Source organism: Panthera tigris, chromosome F3, assembly GCF_018350195.1.
Source record: "Panthera tigris isolate Pti1 chromosome F3, P.tigris_Pti1_mat1.1, whole genome shotgun sequence".
NCBI classification, from domain to species: Eukaryota; Metazoa; Chordata; class Mammalia; order Carnivora; family Felidae; genus Panthera; species Panthera tigris.
In genome coordinates this window covers 30069841-30079568 of record NC_056678.1, presented here as the reverse complement: position 1 = coordinate 30079568, position 9728 = coordinate 30069841, and positions in this window count along the sequence as shown.

Sequence of the window (9728 nt, the reverse complement as noted above, 5' to 3'; positions counted from 1 at the left end):
TTTATTCCATATCTCTCTCTTTTCCTCCTTAGTGCATGTGTGTGTGTGTGTTTTGTGTTAACTAGGAGTCCCAGTATAATGTTAAATGTAGAGAAGAGAGAAACAATCTTTGTTTTATTTCAATTTCATTAGGAATTCTTTTAATGTTTCACCATCAAGTGTAATGCTTGCTATAGATTTCCAGTAGATAGTATTAATCAAGTTCAGGAAGGTGATTTTATTTATGTTGGGTAATAGTTAAAAAAATTTTTTTAATGTTTATTTATTTTTGAAAGAGAGAGAGAGAGAGAGAGAGAGAGTAGGGGAGGGGCAAAGAGAGAGGGAGACACAGAATCTGAAGCAGGCTCCAGGCTCTGAGCTGTCAGCACAGAGCCCGACACGAGGCTCGAACCCATGGACTGCGAGATCGTGACCTGAGCCAAAGTAGGACGCTCAACTGACTGAGCCACCCAGGTATCCTGGGTAATAATTTTTTTTTTTAAATTACAAATGGATATTGAATTTTATCAAACGATTGTTCAGCATTTATTCAGATTGCATAAACCTATTAATTGTTTTCTAAAATGGAACCATCTTTGCTCTCTTAGGTTACTGTGCCGTGGTGATTTTTTTTCTTTTTTACACAGAAATATTGAATTGAACAAAGAGTTAATTTGCTAATAAATTATTTAGAAGTTTGACACCTATATTTATAAATGAAATTGCTTATAACATTTTTCTTGTAATGTTTTTGTCTAGTATCGATATCAAAATTTCTATTTCCACAGGGAATAAATATTATCAGTTTCTTATGTATCCGTCTAGAGATACTTTAAGCATACACAAGCAAATGCACACACACATATAATTTTATCTTCTCTGCTTTTATAAACAGATGTATATATGTGTGCATATATGTCCCTTACATGTTCTATGTACATACATGTCTCCTATGTATGTGTGCTTTAATTTACTGATTTTTCTTAAAATATATTTGTCATAGCATTTCATATTCAGTAGAAAAAGAATTTCCTCCATGTGAGTTTTTAAAAATTTTTTTTAACATTTTTCTTTATTTTTCAGAGACAGAGAGAGAGAGACAGAGAGAGACAAAGCACAAGTGGGGGAGGGGCAGAGGGAGAGGGAGACACAGAATCCAAAGCAGGCTCCAGGCTCTGAGCTGTCAGCACAGAGCCTAATGCGGGGCTTGAGCCCACAAATGGTGAGATCATAGCCTGAGCCGAAGTTGGATGTTCAACTGACTGAGCCACCCGGGGACCCCTCATTTGGAGTTTTTAAACGGCCTCATGATACTCCACTGTATGAATGAGCATAATTTATTTAATCAGTCTACTCCTGGTGGACAGCCGCAAGTATTTCTATAAGGCGTACTTACATATATCATTTTACATACAGGTGAGGATATCTGTAGGATAAGTTCTTAGAAGTGGGTCAAAAGACACTTGTGATTTGGATAAATGTTGCTAAATTGACCTCCATAGAAATGGTACAAATTTACATGCCCACAACAATTCTTGAGGTTTCCTTTCTACTCACACTGTTTTCCAACACAGTGTTATCAAACATTTTGATTTTTGGCACTCTGATGGGTGAGAAAACAGGTACTTTACTACAGTTTTCATTTGTAGTCTTCTTATCAAAGAGAATTGTGACTAGTTACGTTTTCCAGAATCCCTTATGGACAAGGGTGACAATGTGACATGTTTCTGCCAATGAGATGTGAAAACAAGTCATGGATTATGGCTTCCAAGAAAGCAGTTTAAGAGGGAGGTGGGTGTAGACTCAGCTAGCCACTGCCCTTTTTCTGTTTTGTTTTGTTTTTTTGTTTTTTGTGTTTTGTTTTCTTAGACCTTTAGCCTCTTCCCTTTTTCCTGTCTGGATGCTTAAGAGCACATGCTTAAGATGACAACTGAAAGAGAAGACGATTCCTCAGTGTGGCAGGGAGGACGTCGTAAGCACAAGGGATCTCACCGATACCAAGTAAGTAGCCGGATCACAGAAAGTTCGAGTAGGAAGTAACCATGAAACTCAGCCAATCCAATGCCTCCCTTTTACAGATAGGGCCACTGAGATTTAGAAACGTGAGGTGGCTTAATGGTGCTGTCACTAAAACAGCCAATGCTCACTCCCTTGCCCCAAGCCCTAAGATTAGACGGGTAGTTTTCAGAAAGGTCTCATGAAGCTGGGTTTATAGGAAGGAGAGGGGGGCACAGAAAAAAACAGGAGAGTGCCAGTATAAGCAATTATACATAAGCCTTTTCAGAGGACAAGAATCCAACCTCTATTTGTCACATGATGAACTTATCAGATGAGGTCCATTCAATAGTGCAACATAAGAAAGCAACATAAGAAAGCAACATTCAAAGCAACATAAGAAAGATATATCCTTCACCTCCTCCCACAGTCCATACCCTCCATATTCTTGGCCAAATGTTTATATATATATATATATATATTTTTTTTACATATGTAAATTCTGGGCATTAAGAAGAAAATTGAAAACAAATGAAAAAGCATCCATTATTCCATTAGTAAACTCATAGAAATTACATTGGAAATACATCTCAAGGAGAATCGAGAAAAGTAAAAGCTCACAATGTGCGTGTCTCCTCTGTTCAAAGTATTTCGTGTAAATATCTTACTTAACCTTGAGAATACTCTGTGTCCATGTTATGCAGATGGGGAAACTGGGGCTTGTACCTCATTAACTGTTGAAGATCACAGACTGGGTATTATCATGATTGTAAGTGGTAAAAACCCGAAAGACTTAAATTGGACAAGGAATTCAGTAGTTAGGCCAGCAGAACTCGGGGGAGGCAGAGAAGCGGCTGGCCTCCAGAACAAGCAGAAACTGCTTTGGAGGTTTCCTTGCTCCTCCAGAGGGTCAGCCTCATTTCTCAGCCCAGCTTTCTCTGCTTATCAGGGCTCAGGGCAGCCAGTTGCTCAGGCCTTACATCTCATAGCCTTGCTTTCAGAGAGGAACTAATATCATCTTCTTTGAATGGCACTGTGATTGGCAGCTTCCACTGAAAGCAAACGGTGTGAATGGGGCAAGGAAACGGCTCCCCAGAAGAAGAGGGTGGGTGCTGAGCCCAGAAGCAGAGAAAGTGTCAGGACCAGAAATTCCACTTTAGCCAACATTCATACTCAACGGTGTTCTATTCCAAGTTTCTTCTCTTAACCAGCATAACACGAAGAATAATAACTAAACTGACTAAGGGCAAAGAGAGAAAGAGAGGCGGTGTTCAGATCTGAGGGCACATCAGAATTCTCCAGCCCATTCTTCCACTAACTAAGCAGAGTCTCTTGGGCTGAGGCTGGCACACTGGGTTTTGTTTCTGGTAGAGAATTGAAAACCATGGAGGTGCCTCATCAACTTGAATGTGCACTTGAAATTACCCGGGGAGCCTGTTAAATTGCAGACTCTGGTCCTGTGGGTCTGGGGTTGGGCCACAGACTTGGCGTTTTGAACGAAATACAAGGTGATGCCCACGCTGATACCCGGACCACGCTTTGAGTAGCAAGGCTGCAGAGGGGCTTGCTCGTGAAGCAAATTTTAGAATAAATTAAAAAAAAAAAAACCCTGAACTTTTACCCGGTGAGTAGTAAACCAGGAAGATACATGGACCCAACACATTAGCATCCATCCTACTGGTAGCTGCAGGGACACCCACAGTCTTCACTGGTCGACGGTCTACACCTGCCATTCTCCATCCTTCACAAGCCAGCTGTGAGGCCACTTCTGGTCCCTTAGACCTCCCTCTGTCCTGAGTCCCTCTCAAACTACAAGGGAAAGTAGTCATATCTAAATTCCAAATCTTATGTTCGGAGTAGACATAAGTTATAAAGTTCAGATGCTAAGAACATTCTCTGTTTGCTTTTGCTTTTGTTTTGTTTTGTTTTTGTTTTTGTTTTGCTCTAGCAATCTTATTCCAAGGGCTTTGCATGGGAAAGTGTATTAAAATTTTTTTAATGTTTATTTTATTTTTGAGAGAGAGAGAGAGAGAGAGCGTGAACGGGGGAGGGACAATGAGAGACACAGAATCCAAAGCAGGCCCCAGGCTCTGAGCTGTCAGCACAGAGCCCAACACGGGGCTCGAACTCACCAACTGTGAAATCATGACCTGAGCCGAAGGCAGATACTTAACCAACTGAGCCACCGTGCGCCCCGGCAAGGTGTATTTTAGCAGCAAGTGGAGGCTGACCAGCTAAACAAAAGCCATTAACGGGCGAAAACTCCAGTGGTAAATGGCATTTCACAAAATTATCTTGACACACGGGGATAATGACAGTAGTTACCTTTTAGGCCTGTTGTGAGAATTCACTGAGACCGTGTGCAGAAGGGTGCCGGGACCAAAGAGAGAGCATCCTCAAAATGTATCCAGTATTGCTATCATTAGCTTTTGTCCCCGAGTAGTCGCCCCGCCTCTGTGTCATCCGCTTGCCCGGGGTAAGGTTTGTTGCTCACCAGGTTGTGTATTAATAACAGCAAGGAGGTAGAAGAGGCAGAGGGAGGGGTAGGGAGTCACGGGTTCGTGGCAATAGCTCCGTTTTCTTAAAGGCTTCGGTGCAAAGCCTCTGATACAATTTGTTAGCCCACCCAACCCTGCAAATCGGAAATTGGGTTTATATTTGAGCAATTTGGCCAGGCCACTGAAGCTTCATGTGTCAACAGCAGCACCGACTTATCGAAATAAAGCTCCCAGATGCCTGGCCGGCCGCTGCAGCCTCCGGTTCACACCTCCCACGATCTTGAACTGGAAAGAAATGAGCCCACACTCCTGGGGGTCGGTTCTGGGTCTGAGACTGTCAGAGACGACTCAGCCGGTCTTCACAAACAGGGGCTCCGGTAGCTTGAGGGAGAAACAAAGGCAGCGGCCCCCGAAGCTGGGGTTTTGAAAATCCCTGTGTTTCTCATACGGCTGCTTTTAGCCTGCGAAGTATAGCCTCTAACCCGGGAAATTTTGAATATTTTAAAGCAACCCTGTTGCATGATTTGCGGTAAACGCTAAGGAAGAGCCACTCCAGGGGCACCTGGGTGGCTCAGTCGGTTGAGCGTCCGGCTTCGGCTCAGGTCATGATCTCGTGGTCTGTGTGTTCAAGTCCCACATCGGGATCTGTGCTGACAGTTCAGAGCCTGGAGCCTGCTTCGGATTCTGTGTGTCTCTCTCTCTCCCTCTCTCTCTGCCCCTCCCCCACTCACGCTCTGTCTCTCTCTCTCTCTCAAAAATAAATAAACATTAAAAGATTTAAAGAAAAAAGGAAGAAGAACAACAACTCCAGGAAGCGGTGTCGGTACCTTACTTTGTTGGATGCAACCACTTGGTTGTGGGAACCCAGGACCCGAGCTACTTTAGTGACAAAAAGAATACATTCTCTAATTATCAAAGTGAGAGCAACGTGGAATTTTCTGCGCGGGACGAGAGACTGCACTGGGGACGAGAAGGTAGCAGAAGGGGCCTGCAGACCAGGGGAAGATGTGGAAGGTGGTAGAAAGCTGGAGGCTGGGGACCAGGCCAGCGAGAAAGCCTTGTGGGGAGGAATGGCTGGTGACTTTTCCAGCCAGTGATTCCGAACATACACATTTCAGCTGGTTCCTGTTCTGTGCGGGCCCCCGGCCCCTTACTGTTAGTCTGGGTCTGATACAGGCATTGCCTTGGGGAGCTAATTAGAAGGGTGTCTTCCCGGCGGGGCTATCAGGCAGATGACACAACAGAGAGAAGCAGGAGGGGAGGCAAGGTGCAGCGGGCACACAACCCTTGCCCCAGGCAGGAGGAAGGGGGGAGAGGACGGAAACCGAGCCCACCCCCGGCGCCTGCCTGAACTCTCCCAGGAGTCATCAGGGATCCTGGAGAAAGCAACCAATCTCCCTCGGTTCATGGGAGAGGGACTTCAGCTAGTTCATCGGCTTAGACAATGTGACTCAGAATAATGTGTTCACATTCATAGTATTTCTTTTTTTTTTTTTAAGATTTTTTAAAAGTTTATTTATTCATTTTTGACAGAGAGACACAGAGAGAGAGGGAGAGAGAGAACGAGCAGGAGAGGAGCAGAGAGAGAGAGAGAGAGAGAATCCCAAGCAGGCTCCGCACTATCGGTGCAGAGCCTGATGTGGGGCTTGAACTCGCAAACTTGAGATCAGGACCTGAGACAAAACCAAGAGTCAGATGCTTAACCAACTGGGCCCCCCAGGCACCCCTCTTTAAAAAAAAATGTGTATTTATTTTTGAGAGAGAGAGAGCATGAGCAGGGGAGAGACAGAGAAAGAGAGAACGGGACAGAGAATCCAAAGCAGGCTCCGTGTTGACAGGGGAGAGCCCACTGAGGGGCTCGAAACCAGGAACCGTGGGATCATGACCTGAGCCCAAGTCGAATGCGTAACCTACTGAGCCACCCACGAGCCACACATTCATAATATTTCTGAAGCACAATTTGAATCCGAGAGCCATCGAAGTTTCTGCGCAGGACCTAGTGATTGAGCCCCGCTGACTGCCTACATTCGTGTCCTGAGCAGCTTCATTGTTCTCTACGTGCTTGGGCGGGTTCTATTTTCAAAGTATCCCAAACTGGGAAGATTAGAAAAGTTTTGGGAAGGTGGCCCTCTAGAATCTACAGAGTCTACCGACTTCATTTCCAGAATTCAGTCTCACTCCATCCAAAGGGGTTGCTTTCAACTTACAGGGTCCTGAAGGGTGTCAGCAAGGGAAGACGTGTCCCTGTTAATAAGAACGGGCATCAGTAATGGCTCACACCAGCGAGGAACAATCTGCACGTTCCTGAGTTGGCACTTTTCACGTCCATAAATCGGGTTTCGAGAGAAAATGAACGAGTGATTATTATTGCACAAATGGTATGAGTGGATTAAGCTACTTGTTTTCAGCAGAGGGCACGTCAGACAGGGAAGGAGGAGACCTGCGTTGGAGTTCTTATTCTACGTATACCCGAAACTGATCACCTTTGACAACACTCCTTATCCTTGCTTGGCTGCGTCCTCTGTGAGAGATTGTTCTAAATCAGCTCTCAGGTTCCTTGCAACTCTAACTTTCTGTGATTTAAGAAAGTTGCATCGGAAACCCAAGTGTGGGTAATCCATTAACCTGAAGGTTCACAGCATCCTTAGGGCCTCAGTGATATGGTTCATGGTGTCCTGAGGTCGAAATAAATACCCCAAAGTTCCATCTGTTCAATGGCCCAAACAATAAATAGCTATGCCCTAATCATTTAGTAGCCATTTGAAAAAATAATACACATGAGTTGAAGTGACATGAATTGGAAGCTATTTCACGCCTACATAACCACACTTACTCGCAGGTGCTTGTGACTTTCGACTACTGCCCAACTTCTCAAATCTTCAAGGCAGACTGGACCACAGCACTGTCATTTCCTGTTCTGCATTGCTGTTTACTCAGTATTTGCTTTTTATCGCAGCAACCACTAAAGTCTAGCTTTTCACAGCTATGATGTCACCAAAAGGAGCATAGCACCATCTATCTTGAAACTGTGAACAACCTCGAAACCCTGGTGAGTTTGCGGCATCGCCCTGGGGTGCCTGGGTGCACGGTTTGGGAACCATGGCCTTAATCAGTGTACAAGGTCTCCCTCTCACTTTCAATGGTACCGCGGGCACCTCCCCGTGGCAGACATTTTTGGAATCCGTGGGCTAAGCACAGAATGAGATGTTTTTCAAAACTTGAGTGCACTCCCTCTCTGAATCCTGCCCTGTTAAATAATGAATCACCCAGGGTGATCTTCCCCGCGTCCCAGCGCTGGGCATTGACATTCCAGAGATGGGCAAGTTTCATTCTGACTCCACTGTGGCCCCTGCTTGCTCCCAGGGCACACACTGGGCTTTGTCAGCCCTTGGAACTCTCCGCCCTCCTCTGAAAGCCCAGGATATGACTCTGCTGTCCTGCCTACCACTGGGCTCCGTCCCTGCTCCCGGCCCACTTGCTGTTTGAAGTCATGGAGACCCACTGTCTCCTGACTTTTTCTTGTTAATCTCCTGAGGGGGCTTCACTTCTCTGGCCAGCCCTAGGATCTATCCCTTCTGCCGTCTTCTCCCCAGCGCCCTCAGTGGCTTACAATCCTGCAGAAGCTCCTCCTTGCTTCAGTCCAACGAATCATTTGCATCACGCCTTCTCTCAACTGAGTTCAGAGGAAGTAGTCCCCCAAACGGGTGCCTTGGGGCCACGGCGGGTGGTGATCTGTGGCCTCAGCTGGGCCCTTAGGTTCCAGGGCACATTTTAATGCAACCAGATAAGCCCCTTCCCGTCTGCCCCCCCAGCTCCCAGTAGAACACTGCCTGGTTTCTCCACTCTCCTCCCTCATCCCAGCCTCTCTTGCTCAGCAGATAACCTTGTAGCTCAGAGCAATGCAGAGCTCTGAGAAGCAAGCGCCAAAGCTCCGGCCTCTCTGCGAGGCCTTCTCCGCGAGGCCTTCCCTCCTGCAACCCGCCTTCTCATTTTGTCCCTCCAGGCTCGAGGAAGAGGTATCGCCCCTGCGCCAGACCCTCGCTCTGGGGCCTTGATCCCCTCCCTTCCCGTGACTCCTGGCCCTGCATCTGGCTCCACTGACTGAGTCCTTCCTCTCCCTGTGATGTTTTCAACTTCCCCTTCTTTGCCGGTTCCTTCCAGGTAGCCTATGAGTGTGTTTTAAGTCTCATACTTGAAAAAAAAAAAGTCTCTGACAACATCCTTTCGATAACTGGTGCCTGACCATCCTCCTTGCAGTAGCAGACGCATTTCTGGCGAGGAGTCCGTACTCACTGCCTCTATTTCTTGACCCCCACACACTCCTGCACTCCCTGCAGGCAGCCCCAGTCCCTCACTACCCTCTCCAGCCTCAGCCTGTCACTTCACTTGTCCCCACCCAGCCCTCCAGCCGCAGGAGCCACCTGCCATCTCAGAACAGGCTGTGCAGGCCACTTTTTGATGTCATTGTTCCCCACGCTCACTTTCTCCCTGGTCCACCTGGTAAGCACCACTTAATTCAAAACGTCCTCTGAGAAGCCTTTCCGGACTCTCCCTCCCTCCTCCGCCCACCAGGGAGACATGGTCACTCCTCCATTGTGTTTTCAGCTGTCCTTCGAGTCCCAGTGTCTGTGACCATTTACTTTCCATGTGTCTGTGCTTTTTTTCCCCCCCAGCAAATATCAGAAGCTCCTGGAGAGCTAGGATTGTGCCTTAATTGTACCTGCATTTCCAGTGCCCAGAATACCTGGTGCATCTCCATGACCCCCAGGCAGCGAGCCAGGGAATGAGGTTTGGTAACTCAGTCTCCCCACACGGCAGTGGTGGGGTGGAGGGTCTGCCTCGTGACGTCCCTGTAGGAGATACATGATCCCAGAGAGTTTCCTCTAGATCTCTGAGCATGCATGGTACTTTCTAGAAGCTATCTCATTCTTCCTCATGGCAACTCTCAGGTAGGTAGTATGACCTATGTTTGACAGATGAAGAAACTGAGGCGCAGGGAGTCGAAGTAAGTTTGCCCTGGTCACACCGCTGATAGCGGTGGAAGCAGGATTCCGGCCCCACCCCGGCGCCTTTCCACACACCCAGGCACCCCTCCATGGCCCAGCCTGTCTAGGCTCCTGGACCGCCACCTCAGTCGTCAGCCTCCAGAGACATGATTAAGACGGCGGGGCAGAAGCAAAACCGGTAAGTAGTACATTCAGATCCCAAGAGAGTCCTAAGTGCTGTGGGTTATCAATGTTTGTTTGGGGGCATGAA